The sequence below is a fragment of the Sinocyclocheilus anshuiensis genome, unplaced genomic scaffold, assembly GCF_001515605.1.
Source record: "Sinocyclocheilus anshuiensis isolate Anshui unplaced genomic scaffold, SAMN03320099.WGS_v1.1 scaffold208, whole genome shotgun sequence".
Taxonomy (NCBI): Eukaryota; Metazoa; Chordata; class Actinopteri; order Cypriniformes; family Cyprinidae; genus Sinocyclocheilus; species Sinocyclocheilus anshuiensis.
In genome coordinates this window covers 578,198-594,672 of record NW_015557186.1, presented here as the reverse complement: position 1 = coordinate 594,672, position 16,475 = coordinate 578,198, and the positions used below count along the sequence as shown (strand labels likewise).

At 37.9% G+C, this 16,475-nt stretch overlaps 1 long non-coding RNA gene across 1 annotated transcript in view; it reads right to left on the bottom strand.

Moving 5' to 3' along the window:
- Positions 1-7,762: 7,762 nt before the first annotated feature.
- LOC107678751 (uncharacterized) overlaps positions 7,763-16,475 on the bottom strand; it is a 19,912-nt gene continuing 11,199 nt past the window's right edge. The window contains exon 3 of the long non-coding RNA XR_001632964.1: positions 7,763-7,791. This is a non-coding gene — a long non-coding RNA (uncharacterized LOC107678751). The remainder of the gene's footprint in view (positions 7,792-16,475) is intronic.

The window sequence follows — 16,475 nt, the reverse complement described above, 5'->3', positions numbered from 1 at the left end:
TTTTTTACATATATATATATATATATATATAATATAAAAATTTAGTAAGATTTTACCAAAGTGCTTCCGAATATAAAAATAAAAACAAAAGATTCATATATTTATATTTTATTAAATATACGTTTAAAAAAAAATACAGATCTAATAAAAATGGAAAATGAATATTAAAACAATAGAACTCAATAGAAAACAATAGAATGTTTTGACCAGTGCTTCACAATATACATAACCAACAAAAAGTAAACGCAAAATATGTATAGATTTCTATTTTATTCTATATTAGTAAAACTAGTACAGAAATAAAAAAACAAAGTAAATGTTAAAATATTAGAACTCAGCTCAACTCTTTGATATTAATATTTAATAATAATGTCAAATAATCTTCTATTTGATATTAAATATAAAATTATTTATTAAACCAAGTAAATATTGAATATACTCAACTTTTTTGTCTAAAGTGCTTCACATAATAACAAAATATTCATAGATGTATATTTTATTCAATATAAGCAAAAAATAGTACAGAAATGAATAGAAAGTACAAGTAATAGAACACAACGTTTTTGACTACAGTGCTTCACAATATACAGTACATTTTATACAATAAAAAATAAAATAACAGAAATAATAAAGAATACAAAGTAATAGTAGAACTCAACTAAACTTTTTTTATATCGCGCATTTAAACACATTTTTGACCAAAAGGCTTCACAATATAAATAACCAGCATAAAAGGAAAAGCAAGAGATTTATATTGTATTCAATATGTTTAAAAAAAATAGTACATAAATAAAAAAAAGAATAGAAAGTAAATGTTAAAATAGAGCTCAACTTTTCTTTCTGATTACTGAAGAGAGAATTAATATATAATGTGAGAATACACTGACAAAATAATTTTGCTCTGTGTATGTCTCACCAGCATCAGGTTATTGGGTGTTTTACACGGTTAGGCGGGCCTTTCTAAACAGCTGTGAATGTACCTCCAGACCCACGTCTGACGCACGTCTGACTCTCTGACCAAAGACACTGATGAGTGTGTGTGTGTGTGTGTGTGTGTCTGTCTGAGAGAGAGAGAGAGAGACAGCGAGAGAGAGCAAGAGAGTGTGTGTGTGTGTGTGTCTGTCTGAGAGAGAGAGAGAGAGACAGCGAGAGAGAGCAAGAGAGTGTGTGTGTGTGTGTGTCTGTCTGAGAGAGAGAGAGAGAGACAGCGAGAGAGAGCAAGAGAGTGTGTGTGTGTGTGTGTCTGTCTGAGAGAGAGAGAGAGAGACAGCGAGAGAGAGCAAGAGAGTGTGTGTGTGTGTGTGTCTGTCTGAGAGAGAGAGAGAGAGACAGCGAGAGAGAGCAAGAGAGTGTGTGTGTGTGTGTGTCTGTCTGAGAGAGAGAGAGAGAGACAGCGAGAGAGAGCAAGAGAGTGTGTGTGTGTGTGTGTCTGTCTGAGAGAGAGAGAGAGAGACAGCGAGAGAGAGCAAGAGAGTGTGTGTGTGTGTGTGTCTGTCTGAGAGAGAGAGAGAGAGACAGCGAGAGAGAGCAAGAGAGTGTGTGTGTGTGTGTGTCTGTCTGAGAGAGAGAGAGAGAGACAGCGAGAGAGAGCAAGAGAGTGTGTGTGTGTGTGTGTCTGTCTGAGAGAGAGAGAGAGAGACAGCGAGAGAGAGCAAGAGAGTGTGTGTGTGTGTGTGTCTGTCTGAGAGAGAGAGAGAGAGACAGCGAGAGAGAGCAAGAGAGTGTGTGTGTGTGTGTGTCTGTCTGAGAGAGAGAGAGAGAGACAGCGAGAGAGAGCAAGAGAGTGTGTGTGTGTGTGTGTCTGTCTGAGAGAGAGAGAGAGAGACAGCGAGAGAGAGCAAGAGAGTGTGTGTGTGTGTGTGTCTGTCTGAGAGAGAGAGAGAGAGACAGCGAGAGAGAGCAAGAGAGTGTGTGTGTGTGTGTGTCTGTCTGAGAGAGAGAGAGAGAGACAGCGAGAGAGAGCAAGAGAGTGTGTGTGTGTGTGTGTCTGTCTGAGAGAGAGAGAGAGAGACAGCGAGAGAGAGCAAGAGAGTGTGTGTGTGTGTGTGTCTGTCTGAGAGAGAGAGAGAGAGACAGCGAGAGAGAGCAAGAGAGTGTGTGTGTGTGTGTGTCTGTCTGAGAGAGAGAGAGAGAGACAGCGAGAGAGAGCAAGAGAGTGTGTGTGTGTGTGTGTCTGTCTGAGAGAGAGAGAGAGAGACAGCGAGAGAGAGCAAGAGAGTGTGTGTGTGTGTGTGTCTGTCTGAGAGAGAGAGAGAGAGACAGCGAGAGAGAGCAAGAGAGTGTGTGTGTGTGTGTGTCTGTCTGAGAGAGAGAGAGAGAGACAGCGAGAGAGAGCAAGAGAGTGTGTGTGTGTGTGTGTCTGTCTGAGAGAGAGAGAGAGAGACAGCGAGAGAGAGCAAGAGAGTGTGTGTGTGTGTGTGTCTGTCTGAGAGAGAGAGAGAGAGACAGCGAGAGAGAGCAAGAGAGTGTGTGTGTGTGTGTGTCTGTCTGAGAGAGAGAGAGAGAGACAGCGAGAGAGAGCAAGAGAGTGTGTGTGTGTGTGTGTCTGTCTGAGAGAGAGAGAGAGAGACAGCGAGAGAGAGCAAGAGAGTGTGTGTGTGTGTGTGTCTGTCTGAGAGAGAGAGAGAGAGACAGCGAGAGAGAGCAAGAGAGTGTGTGTGTGTGTGTGTCTGTCTGAGAGAGAGAGAGAGAGACAGCGAGAGAGAGCAAGAGAGTGTGTGTGTGTGTGTGTCTGTCTGAGAGAGAGAGAGAGAGACAGCGAGAGAGAGCAAGAGAGTGTGTGTGTGTGTGTGTCTGTCTGAGAGAGAGAGAGAGAGACAGCGAGAGAGAGCAAGAGAGTGTGTGTGTGTGTGTGTCTGTCTGAGAGAGAGAGAGAGAGACAGCGAGAGAGAGCAAGAGAGTGTGTGTGTGTGTGTGTCTGTCTGAGAGAGAGAGAGAGAGACAGCGAGAGAGAGCAAGAGAGTGTGTGTGTGTGTGTGTCTGTCTGAGAGAGAGAGAGAGAGACAGCGAGAGAGAGCAAGAGAGTGTGTGTGTGTGTGTGTCTGTCTGAGAGAGAGAGAGAGAGACAGCGAGAGAGAGCAAGAGAGTGTGTGTGTGTGTGTGTCTGTCTGAGAGAGAGAGAGAGAGACAGCGAGAGAGAGCAAGAGAGTGTGTGTGTGTGTGTGTCTGTCTGAGAGAGAGAGAGAGAGACAGCGAGAGAGAGCAAGAGAGTGTGTGTGTGTGTGTGTCTGTCTGAGAGAGAGAGAGAGAGACAGCGAGAGAGAGCAAGAGAGTGTGTGTGTGTGTGTGTCTGTCTGAGAGAGAGAGAGAGAGACAGCGAGAGAGAGCAAGAGAGTGTGTGTGTGTGTGTGTCTGTCTGAGAGAGAGAGAGAGAGACAGCGAGAGAGAGCAAGAGAGTGTGTGTGTGTGTGTGTCTGTCTGAGAGAGAGAGAGAGAGACAGCGAGAGAGAGCAAGAGAGTGTGTGTGTGTGTGTGTCTGTCTGAGAGAGAGAGAGAGAGACAGCGAGAGAGAGCAAGAGAGTGTGTGTGTGTGTGTGTCTGTCTGAGAGAGAGAGAGAGAGACAGCGAGAGAGAGCAAGAGAGTGTGTGTGTGTGTGTGTCTGTCTGAGAGAGAGAGAGAGAGACAGCGAGAGAGAGCAAGAGAGTGTGTGTGTGTGTGTGTCTGTCTGAGAGAGAGAGAGAGAGACAGCGAGAGAGAGCAAGAGAGTGTGTGTGTGTGTGTGTCTGTCTGAGAGAGAGAGAGAGAGACAGCGAGAGAGAGCAAGAGAGTGTGTGTGTGTGTGTGTCTGTCTGAGAGAGAGAGAGAGAGACAGCGAGAGAGAGCAAGAGAGTGTGTGTGTGTGTGTGTCTGTCTGAGAGAGAGAGAGAGAGACAGCGAGAGAGAGCAAGAGAGTGTGTGTGTGTGTGTGTCTGTCTGAGAGAGAGAGAGAGAGACAGCGAGAGAGAGCAAGAGAGTGTGTGTGTGTGTGTGTCTGTCTGAGAGAGAGAGAGAGAGACAGCGAGAGAGAGCAAGAGAGTGTGTGTGTGTGTGTGTCTGTCTGAGAGAGAGAGAGAGAGACAGCGAGAGAGAGCAAGAGAGTGTGTGTGTGTGTGTGTCTGTCTGAGAGAGAGAGAGAGAGACAGCGAGAGAGAGCAAGAGAGTGTGTGTGTGTGTGTGTCTGTCTGAGAGAGAGAGAGAGAGACAGCGAGAGAGAGCAAGAGAGTGTGTGTGTGTGTGTGTCTGTCTGAGAGAGAGAGAGAGAGACAGCGAGAGAGAGCAAGAGAGTGTGTGTGTGTGTGTGTCTGTCTGAGAGAGAGAGAGAGAGACAGCGAGAGAGAGCAAGAGAGTGTGTGTGTGTGTGTGTCTGTCTGAGAGAGAGAGAGAGAGACAGCGAGAGAGAGCAAGAGAGTGTGTGTGTGTGTGTGTCTGTCTGAGAGAGAGAGAGAGAGACAGCGAGAGAGAGCAAGAGAGTGTGTGTGTGTGTGTGTCTGTCTGAGAGAGAGAGAGAGAGACAGCGAGAGAGAGCAAGAGAGTGTGTGTGTGTGTGTGTCTGTCTGAGAGAGAGAGAGAGAGACAGCGAGAGAGAGCAAGAGAGTGTGTGTGTGTGTGTGTCTGTCTGAGAGAGAGAGAGAGAGACAGCGAGAGAGAGCAAGAGAGTGTGTGTGTGTGTGTGTCTGTCTGAGAGAGAGAGAGAGAGACAGCGAGAGAGAGCAAGAGAGTGTGTGTGTGTGTGTGTCTGTCTGAGAGAGAGAGAGAGAGACAGCGAGAGAGAGCAAGAGAGTGTGTGTGTGTGTGTGTCTGTCTGAGAGAGAGAGAGAGAGACAGCGAGAGAGAGCAAGAGAGTGTGTGTGTGTGTGTGTCTGTCTGAGAGAGAGAGAGAGAGACAGCGAGAGAGAGCAAGAGAGTGTGTGTGTGTGTGTGTCTGTCTGAGAGAGAGAGAGAGAGACAGCGAGAGAGAGCAAGAGAGTGTGTGTGTGTGTGTGTCTGTCTGAGAGAGAGAGAGAGAGACAGCGAGAGAGAGCAAGAGAGTGTGTGTGTGTGTGTGTCTGTCTGAGAGAGAGAGAGAGAGACAGCGAGAGAGAGCAAGAGAGTGTGTGTGTGTGTGTGTCTGTCTGAGAGAGAGAGAGAGAGACAGCGAGAGAGAGCAAGAGAGTGTGTGTGTGTGTGTGTCTGTGGTGAGGAGAATAGCACGCACATCACACACATCAGGGTGGGACTGTTAGTGTGAGACTCACCCAACAAAAACATCTCAACACACGAGAGCAGAGCTTTATGGAAGTTAAAATGTTGCTCGTAGGTTTGAATCTGAGAACTGATACAATAAACATTCGTGCTTGTGTTTTGAAATTTACACTCTTAGTCCTAATGTGAAAACGTAAATAGCTCAAAATAAAAATTGTAAAAAAAATGTACTTGCATCATTTTTTTTTCAGTAGAACACAAATGCACAGATTAAAAAAATAATGAATAAAAAATAAATAAATAAGTCTGTGATTATATAGCAATGTTCTGATCAAGGAAAAGTATGCATTAATAGATAAATCAATATATTGCTTTGAGTTTAAATTATATTGTGAATTGCAAAATTCTGACTAATAAAAAGTGTGCATAAATAAAAATAAAAAAGCTTGTTTAAATTACATTATGTGTTTAGAAAAATTCTGACTAATGAAAATGCATGAATAAATAAATTGGTTTGAGTCTAAATTATATGCATAATTAAATAAATTACTAAAATAAATAAATGATTTTGTTTGCGTTTATATAAATAGATAAATTGTTTTGTGTTTAAATGATTTGAGTATATATATTCTGTCCAATTAATTAATAAACTAATTAATTATTTAATCAATCAATCAATTATGGTTTGATTTTAAATTATGCAAGTAGCAATATTATGTCCAATGAAAAGTATGCATAAATAAATAAATACTGATTTGAGTTTAAATGACATTGTGCAAGTATCAATATTCTGAACAATGAAATGTAAGCATAAATAAATAGGTCTAAATTATATGCATAACTAAATAATTGGTTTGAGTTTATATGAATAAATACATTTGTTTGAGTTTAAATTATATTATGTGATTATATTATATAGCAATATTCTGACCAATAAAAATAAAGTATTACAGAGAGATTTGTCATAATGTGTGTTTTGATTGGTTAAAATTCTCATAAAGTATTAGTATGCATGTGAACTTTTTCTCCAAAGAAAGTTTTACTCCATGTTTATGTGTGAGCTGCATCTTTACTGGCCTTTGGTTCGAGTGGAACTAAATCCTTCAGTCTGTGTGTTCATGATCTGGCTCTCATCCAGCCGTCTTTAATCATTAGTCCGTCAGACCTGAATAGACTTTAACCTGGTCATAATGAGCTCCGTATGAAAGCCTGAACTCAACCAAATCACACCGTTACAGTCGTGTCGATTCGTTTGTGAGGTTTCTCTTTGGAAGTGTTGGGAAAACATCGTGAGAGCATGTCAGTGCGCTTGGAAGTGTTTTAGGTGTCAGTCATGTCTGTAGTGTGGATGTGATGCGTCAGTGAAGAGCGAGAGCGCGAGGGAACGAGGGGTTGTTTCTGTTGGCAGAGATTCGGGAAATCTGATCCGAGATCTGGGATGGGTTTGAACAATAACACGAGCCCTACGAGGTCATTTCAGGACACTCACACAATATATCCGCTCGCTCTTTGTCTTCTGTTGGGACACTGCTTTGAAGAGCATCTGTGGAATCGGCAGTCAATTTTCCATCAGTTTGACTTATTCCAGAGAATCGCTGGCGAAATATGAGCATAAGCGAGAGATTAGTTATTAATGACAACACAGCTGACTCTACTGTTTTGACTGAATACAAACAATGTGTCAGTTGTGACATATAACATGCTTTCACAAAAAATGAGAAATTAATGAAGCGTATATCTATAAGAAATTAAATACTTTTAGCTTCTTTTGTTGAGACTCCGGTTATCTCACATATGTCTCCTCTAGTTTCAGAAGAAATCTCGACAATGTCTGTAATCGCAAGTCAAAGATCTCAAACATTTCATTTTCTCATGACAGCTGTTGACTCATTTCACTGCGTAAAGTTGTTTCTTACTCAGTATTTTCTCTTGTTTTCCAGTGCAAATATCTAAACATTGTTTTCTGAGAAACTGATCAAAATGGAGTGAGTTTAAGTTTAATTCAAAAAGAAAACAAGTGTATTTTTTGACCACATTTGTTCTTGTTTCAGGCATAAAAACTCTTGGTTTTTATATTTTTTAGAACACAAAACTCATTTTAGAATGCAAAAATATTTCGCTTTTCAAGTAAATGTTTATGCATGCATGCATAAATAAATGAATAAATAAATAAATGGACGTAAAATATTTTTTCAGAGGAGCACAAATGCATGCATATTCTAATCAATCCAAATCAAGTATTGTATAAAAGATGTTTTTGATAATTTTGATAAAAACCAAGCATTTTGCATCTCAAATATATGTTCATGCCTGCAATAATAAATTAATTAATTAATTAAAATAAATAAATACAGAAATATGTGTAACGAGTGTATGTTGTTACACTAGATTATAAAATAATTAGTAACTAACTTGAATAACAAAACACAACGCAGAAGAGAACCCACTACATATGGATATATATATAAATGGACATAAAAAAATTCAGTGGAGCACAAATGCATGCAAAGATATGTCATCATTTTGTTATTTTTAATAATTTTGATAAAAAACAACATTTCTAAAGTCATTTTGCATCTCCAGTAAATGCATCTTGATTTAAAGGGATAGTTCACCCAAAAATGAAAATTCTGTCATGAATTACTCACCCTCATGTCGTTCCAAACCCGTAAGACCTTCGTCCATCTTCAGAACACAAATTAAGATATTTTTGATGAAATCCGAGATCTTTCTGGCCCTGCATGGGAACTGACACGTTCAAGGCCCAGAACGGTTGTTAGGACATCGTTAAAATAGTCCATGTGACATCAGCGGTTCAACCGTAATGTTATGAAGCTACGAGAATACTGTTTGTGCACAAAGAAAACAAAAATAACAACTTATTATCAACAATGTTTCTCTTCCGTGTCAGTCGACGCGGGTTCACGAGAGAATCACGACGCATGCGCTGCGCCTTGTTTACGAGCAGAGGAATGCACACGCATAAACGTAGTAGTTCCCTTGCTGTCGATGGAGGATCAGAACGCTCTCGGATTTCATCAAAAATATCTTAATTTGTGTTCCGAAGATGAACGAAGGTCTTACGGGTTTGGAACGACACGAGGGTCAGTAATTAATGAGAGAATTTTCATTTTTGGGTGAACTATCCCTTTAAGAATGTTTAGATATTTGTACTGGAAAACAAGACCAAAATTCTAAGGAACAGCATCATATTTTGCCGTGACAGTTGGGTCAGAAACATCTGAAACAAGTGAATACATGCATAAAACATAACTGAGTCCCCTGAGATATAAAATAGCAATTTCTGAGCAATAACAAGTGACTCCAGCCCTTTAGTCTCATACAGGAGAGTTCTCACACACACACACACACACACTCTCTCTCTCGCTGTTGTATTTATTGGAAATGAAGCTCACATTCCATAAGAATAATAAACTCAGATGTTCAGAGTCATTAATGAGCTTCAGCACATAAAACCACATAGTGAGTCAGCAAGTGAGGAGAGTACAAACACACACACACAGACATAGATGTACAGCATATGTGAGTCAGTCAGTATAGAGCATGAACATCCCACCATGAACAAGTACAAACACACACACACACACTCATTATTAGTAGCTGTTTTAGATGATTCTCAGTGTGGGAACAAAATACTCATCCAGAAATACAACAGAGGTTTGCATATTAAGTCAAGTCAGTTTTATTTATATGCACTTTAGGCAATACAGATCGTTTCAAAGCAGCTTCACAGTAATAAACAGGAAAATAACAGTGTCAGTTCATCAATTATGAAACTAATTCAGTTTTCAGCTGTAAAGCAGCTCTACAGAAGACAATAGAGACAATAGTTCCGATCTAAATCAAATGATTCGCTCTCCGAAGTGCCTAAAATATGAATTAGGGAAATTCTTAAGAAAATTTTGAAGTAATATAGCAAAACAAATTAGATTAATAGATGAAGTTATTTCACAGCTGTCTGCTTTATCATTTAAGGAACCATTGACAGACACTCAAAACACTGAATACTCTAAACTACAGAATAAATTAAATGAGCTGTACAGATCCAAAGCTAAGGGAGCCAGCGTTAGATCCAGAAAAAAATGGCTGGAATTGCTAGGGTGGTTGCACTGCAAAGTGATTGAAGCATGTTGCTAGGGTGTTGCTAGGGTGGTTGCACTGCAAAGTGTGTTGCTAGGGTGGTTGTGCACAGCAAAGTGATTGGAGCACGTTGCTAGGGTGTTGCTAAGGTGGTTGTGCACAGCGAAGCTATTGAAGTACATTACTAAGGTGTTGCTAGGGTGTTTTGGGTGGTTGTGCACAGTAAAGTGACTGAATTACATTGCTAGGGTGTTGCTATGGTGTTGCTAGGGTGGTTGCACAGCAAATTGATTGAAGCATGTTGGTAGGGTGTTGCTAGGATGGTTGTGCACAGCAAAGTGATTGAAGCACGTTGCTAGGGTGGTTGTGCACAGCAAAGTGATTGAAGCATGTCGCTAGGGCGGTTGTGCACAGCAAAGGGATTGGAGCACGTTGCTAGGGTGTTGCTAAGGTGGTTGTGCACAGCAAAGCGATTGAAGTACATTGCTAGGGTGTTGCTAGGTTGGTTGCACAGAAAATTGATTGAAACATTTTGCTAGGGTGGTTGTGCACAGCAAAGTGATTGAAGTACGTTGCTATGGTGTTGCTAGGTTGTTCTGGGCGGTTGCCAGGGTATTACCAGACAAGAACAAAACATATGATTTGAGGACAAACCATGCAGGACAACACACACACAGAGACTGTTAACACTTTAACACTATTAATGTTTTATTTTCCAGACAAAAGCACATTCATGTCTTAATTAATCCTACAATTAAACAAGCACTGTTGAGCATCTGTTCAGCTTTATTTATACGCATGCAGAGTTTTCCTGCATTATTTTCCCAGCAGCTGCTGAGTCACACACAAAGACAGCCACCTCAGAGAGTTCAACAAAGACTTCCTGTCTATGCAGGAAACCGTCTGAGGCCGAGCCCACCTGTGAAACCACATCAGCTCACAAGGGAAATTTCTCAGTAATTCATCTGCATGAGCTGAAGATGATTTTATCAAAATGCACCAATGCAAAACTTTTGCCACGTTTGCATGTGTTTAAATGAAAGCATTGCCTTCGGATGGCGACTGCAAAAAAAACTTTTTCTTTAGTCTCTGTAAAGCATCAAATTAAACCTCAGCCTGAGCTCTGAGCTCTGATTTGTTGGATCATCAAAGACTCCTGTGGTTGGCTGACCTGTATACGCTACCATCTGCTGTAGGACTTGCATGTCTTTAAACACACAGATACTCAAACGTCTGCGGCGGCGACTGACCGAGCGCTCGTGAGGATCTGAAGTGTGCGGCAGTAGATAAAGACAACAGGAGTGAGAGGAGACTAGAATCCAACGCAAAACAAAACACCTCCATACTGATGCAGCACCCGATTTTGGCAATGAATTAATGTGAAAATAAGAAAATAAGTGTTTTGCTGCAGCATTTGTGCCTTTGAGTTTGAGGGGAAAAGTATGGATGAACATACAACTGTGTTCTGAATACTAGAATACTGTATACAGGGTACACACTACTAATTCTGAAAAATAAGATATGAAACAGTATGCATAATGCAACATTTCAAGCTAGAATACTAATATATTGTGATTCAAACATTTTGACTTGAAGGCCCTCCACTGTCTAACATAATATTTGAAGATATATATATCATATAAAAAAAAAATCTAAATTAACTTCAAGAACTGTTTTCTTCAACAAAAAAAAAAAATTAAATAAAATATATATATATATATACATCTCAATTTATTTATATTAATTGAGATGAGAACAATGTTTTTTATTATACTTTTTTCTGGATTCCGGTAATCAAAAAGCATGTCTAACCATTTGAATTCATAAAATTTTAACAACTTTATTTTTTATTTACTTTATTTTATTATTTTTTTTTAGAAAATTTAACAGTTGTATTTTTTGGCAAACAATGTGCTGAGTTTACTGTTAAAATTAAAACATGGAAGAAATTATTACTTTGAGAAGTACATTTTACTTTGCCGTAACAGTTATGTATTTCTGTCATAATTTCTTCAAGTCAAACCTTTTATTTTGGCGGTTGTAGTCAAGATATTTGAGTTTCTGTGTGTGTCTGCCGATACACTCTTAAAAACAAAGGTGCTTCATGATGCCATAGAAGAACCTTTTTGTCTAAATGGTTCCATAAAGAACCTTTAACCACTGAAGAACCTTTCTGTTTCACAAAAGCTTCTTTGTGGCGAAAGAAGGTTCTTCAGATTATAAAAAGGTAAGAAAGAGATGGCTCTTTAAAGAACCTTTGACTGAATGAAAGCACCTTTATTTTTAAGAGTGTAGTTTTTTTTAACTAAACAGTGAAATGCTGGTGAAGTGATGATGATGATGATGATGATGATGAAGTCCTTGTCCTCATATAGTGAGACGCACTCACTGCATGAGACACGCACAACATGCAGACTTCACATTTACACAGCAGTACTTTCAAACTCACAAATACTATCCATATCTGCTATATATCCAGTAACCGCTTTGAACGTGCGAGACTCATCTGTGTGTTGATGAACGGCTGCATGTGAGAAAACAACACGTTTTCTTGAGGGGTGAAAGCTGAGAAGATGTGCGGCGGAAGAGAGCGAATAAAAGCGGATGAAAGCTGATCGCTGGATCAGCAGTGTTACAGCTAGACAAGAAAATCAGACAAAGAGACGGACAGAGAAAGGAAGCGTGTGAGATCCAGCACAGGTGAGCGTGTGGAGAAGAACACAGTTTGATGTATTAATCTGCTGACAGGTCTGCCGAGAGATCTGCGCTGCAAACAAATCGCTCGTCCTCTTCACTGAAGCTCAGCTCCGGCGTCTTCTGTGCTTCTTCGCCTCGGGCCGGATGAGATCGGCTTTATTCTGCTTCCCTCTGAAATGACAGATGCTTTCATCTGCTGCCCGAGGCTACATCCTCACAACACACAAACTCTAAACCAGTCTGAACTCTGTGTTGTGAAACTGAAGCACATTAAACACAATTAAATAAGGTCTATTTACAGTATATAACAGCAGCTCCTGGCAACAAGATTGACTAGAAAATATTACATTTTAATTCTTCCAGCATGTCAGAGTCACACAACAGTATTGCTTCCAATTAAGTAACTGACCTGTAACTTTTTTTTTTTTTTTTTTGTAAAAAATGCAACATCCTCCATAAGGCATGCATAAATATTTACAATACAGTCTGGTTTGTTCATGCATTAGCTGACAATGAGCAGTTTTACTTCTGTTTGCAGCTTTTTCCGTGAAGCTTTTTTCAAGATGCTTGAAAAAAATCGAACTTTATTAGTTTGTTAATGTTAGTTAATAAAAAAATACAGCTGTTCATGTTAGTTAAAGATTAGTTCACAGTGCATTAACTAATATTATATTAGGGTTTAAATTTTAAATCAATTTAATCTAAAATAATATCAAATTGTTATTAAATAAATGTTAGTATGTTAATGTTAATGTTAATAAATTAATTCGTTTTAATAAATGCTGTAGAATATTCTTCATTGTTAGCTCATGTTAAGTAATGTAGTTTATTGATGTTCATAAATAAAATCTTTATGTAAAGTGTTTGTAAATGACTTTCTAAATGTTGTAGAAAGGCAAAATATGTTCTAAGAACATTTTTCTAACGTTCCCATTAAAACGTTATTTCTGGATGTTCTCTGAACATTCAAAACATCAAGTGTTTACATGATTTAAAAACACTATTTGTTATGTAAACGTTAAAGGAACATTTCATTTTATCATTTATCATTTTTATCAATAGGGAAATGTTACCTTTGAATGTTCCCTGACTAAAACGATGAGCGATATATACATGTTTTTCTGCTAATGTTTTGAGAACATTATTAAAGACCAGATAACAGAACGAATGTTCTATTAACATTACTGGAAGAACGTTTGTTCATAACTTTGAGAGAACCTTCCCAGAACATTAGCCGACACCACAACTGTCCTGTTCTGTAAACACAGATGCAATTTGTGACGTGGCCTATTATCACGCTATTAGCACGTCAGGATCGTCTCGGAGAAACTGCCTTAAAGCACTGCTGTTAACATTTAAAGCAAAAAATCTGGATCAAATCCCTAGTCAGAAAGCAGATCTACAGACTGTTATATTCATTACAGTCTGTCGTTCCTCCAGTGAAAAAGTGTTCTGGTCTGAATCAGGAGAGAAATCTGCACAGATCAAGCACCGTTTAAACAGTCCAAAAACCTCTTAATGCTGGATTTGTTTCAGCTTTTGTCTTCTCCAGATGTTAACTGATGGACTGGAGTGCTGTGGATTACTTGTGGATTATTGTGATGTTTTTATCAGCTGTTTGGACTCTCATTCTGACGGCACCCATTCACTGCAGAGCATCCATTGCTGAGACACTGATGCAATGCTACATTTCTACAAATCTGATGAAGAAACAAACTCATCCTAATCACATTTTAATCACATTAAAATTTTTGGGTGAACTGTTGCTTTAATGATATTCAGTGCTGTTGACGTTAAACCTATTGTTTGTTTGTTTGGTCCTTCTGGTGCTCCTGGTTATTTCCTTTAAGTCTTTTTGCATCACTCTCGACAAAACGTTCTCAAACAAACAGTTTGATTGCATTGCAACTCAAGCTCATATTGTCTGTCTGTGAATCATATTGTATTGGTTATTAGGTAAGCAAGTCATGCATTGGTGAATGTTGTAATATTTTTGAAACATTGTGGTTAAACCGCAATAAATGTGACTAGAGAGACGCATTGCACTGCTGTCAAAACTCAGTCACACTTCAGCTGAGTTTAATTGCATGTGCTGGTGAGGCCAGGTTTGGTTGCATTTATTACGTGGGCGTTTATGCCCTCTGACGAGAAACAAAACAAAGGAAATTAAACATTTTCCTTTAATTACTGCCGAAGTTTCTCTGACAGTCTAATTGCTTCCACGGTTGCTTCTCATTGTAGTTTGACGACATCAAAGCTCTCGAGATGTTTTCATCCGAGGACTTCAAAACCACTGAGACAAAGCGCTTAATTTTTACGTTTGACCTCTAATCTTTTATATATAATAAGCTGTGACTCATCTTCATGACTCAGTCGCAGTCTCAAGTTGCTCAGAATCATTTCCGTGAACTACAGAAACCTGAGCCTGTGTTTCTTCACAACTGAACTATTGTGGACGACTACAAGTGTGTGCTGGAGTACCACTTTTACAGTTTTTTTTAAAACACCTATACACTTAAAACTATAAGAAAAAAAGTATGCACTGGCAGAAAAGTTTGCAAATGTGCTTTTTGTTGAGTATCATATTTGATCTATCAGGGTTTTATGGCTCATATAATCTGATACCGTAAGAATATGGAGGAAAAAACAGCTCAGTTTTATTCAGAGACTTAAACAGAGCAAAAAATGCAATTTGGTGCAGATGCTGATGTTTATATGGACAAGAAAATGATGATTGAGAGATACAAATAAACAAATAAACATTCCTCAAAAGCCTGATGATCCAATTTGACACACTAAGTCATAATTCTGAGATAAAACGCCATAATTATGACACAGTCGATTATGAGATAAAAAGTACAAATTATGAGATAAGTCATTATTATGATATTAATATGGACAAACAAATTATGATTGAGAGATACAAATAAACAAATAAACATTCCTCAAAAACCTGATGAACCAATTTGACACACTAAGTCATAATTATGAGATAAAAAGTCATAACTATATACTAAGTGATAATTTTGAGATAAGTCGAAATTATGAGATAGAAAGTCAAAATAATAACAAAGTCATAATTATGAGATAAAAATTCATAATTATGACACACTCGGTCAATGATGAGATAAAAAAGTACAAGTTATGAGATAAAAAGTACAAATTATGAGATAAGTCATTATTATGATATTAATATGGACAAACAAATTATGATTGAGAGATACAAATAAACAAATAAACATTCCTCAAAAACCTGATGAACCAATTTGACACACTAAGTCATAATTCTGAGATAAAACGCCATAATTATGACACAGTCGATTATGAGATAAAAAGTACAAATTATGAGATAAGTCATTATTATGATATTAATATGGACAAACAAATTATGATTGAGAGATACAAATAAACAAATAAACATTCCTCAAAAGCCTGATGATCCAATTTGACACACTAAGTCATAATTATGAGATAAAAAGTCATAACTATATACTAAGTGATCATTTTGAGATAAATCGAAATTATGAGATAGAAAGTCAAAATTACGACATAAGTCATTATTATGAGATTAAAATGGCATAATTATGAGATAAAAAAGTCAGAGTTATGAGACGAGTCATAATTATGGTATACTAAGTCATAATTTTGACATAAAAAGTCATAATTATTACTTTATAATGTTGACAGAACCCCCCCCCTCCTCCTTTTTTTATTGAAGTTTAACAGTTTATTGAAGTAATAAAAAATTATAACAAAGTCATAATTCTGAGTTTATTGTCATTTTAGACAAAATATTTTTAAAAGTTTGCCTACATGTTTTTTTTTTTGTTGAGTATCATATTTGATCTATCAGGGTTTTATGGCTCATATAGTCTGATATAGTGAGAATATGGAGGAAAAAACAGCTCAATTTTATTCAGAGATTCAAACTAAGCAAAAATATGAATTTGGTGCAGATGCTGATGCTTATATGGACAAAAAAATGATGATTGAGAGATACAAATAAACATTCCTCAAAAACCCAATGAACCAATTTGACACACTAAGTCATAATTATGAGATAAAAAGTCATAACTATATACTAAGTGATAATTTTGAGATAAGTCGAAATTATGAGATAGAAAGTCAAAATAATAACAAAGTCATAATTATGAGATAAAAAGTCATAATTATGACACACTCGGTCAATTATGAGATAAAAAAGTACAAATTATGAGATAGAAAGTCAAAATTACGACATAAGTCATTATTATGAGATTAAAATGGCATAATTATGAGATAAAAAAGTCAGAGTTATGAGACGAGTCATAATTATGGTATACTAAGTCATAATTTTGACATAAAAAGTCATAATTATTACTTTATAATGTTGACAGAACCCCCCCCCTCCTCCTTTTTTTATTGAAGTTTAACAGTTTATTGAAGTAATAAAAAATTATAACAAAGTCATAATTCTGAGTTTATTGTCATTTTAGACAAAATATTTTTAAAAGTTTGCCTACATGTTTTTTTTTTT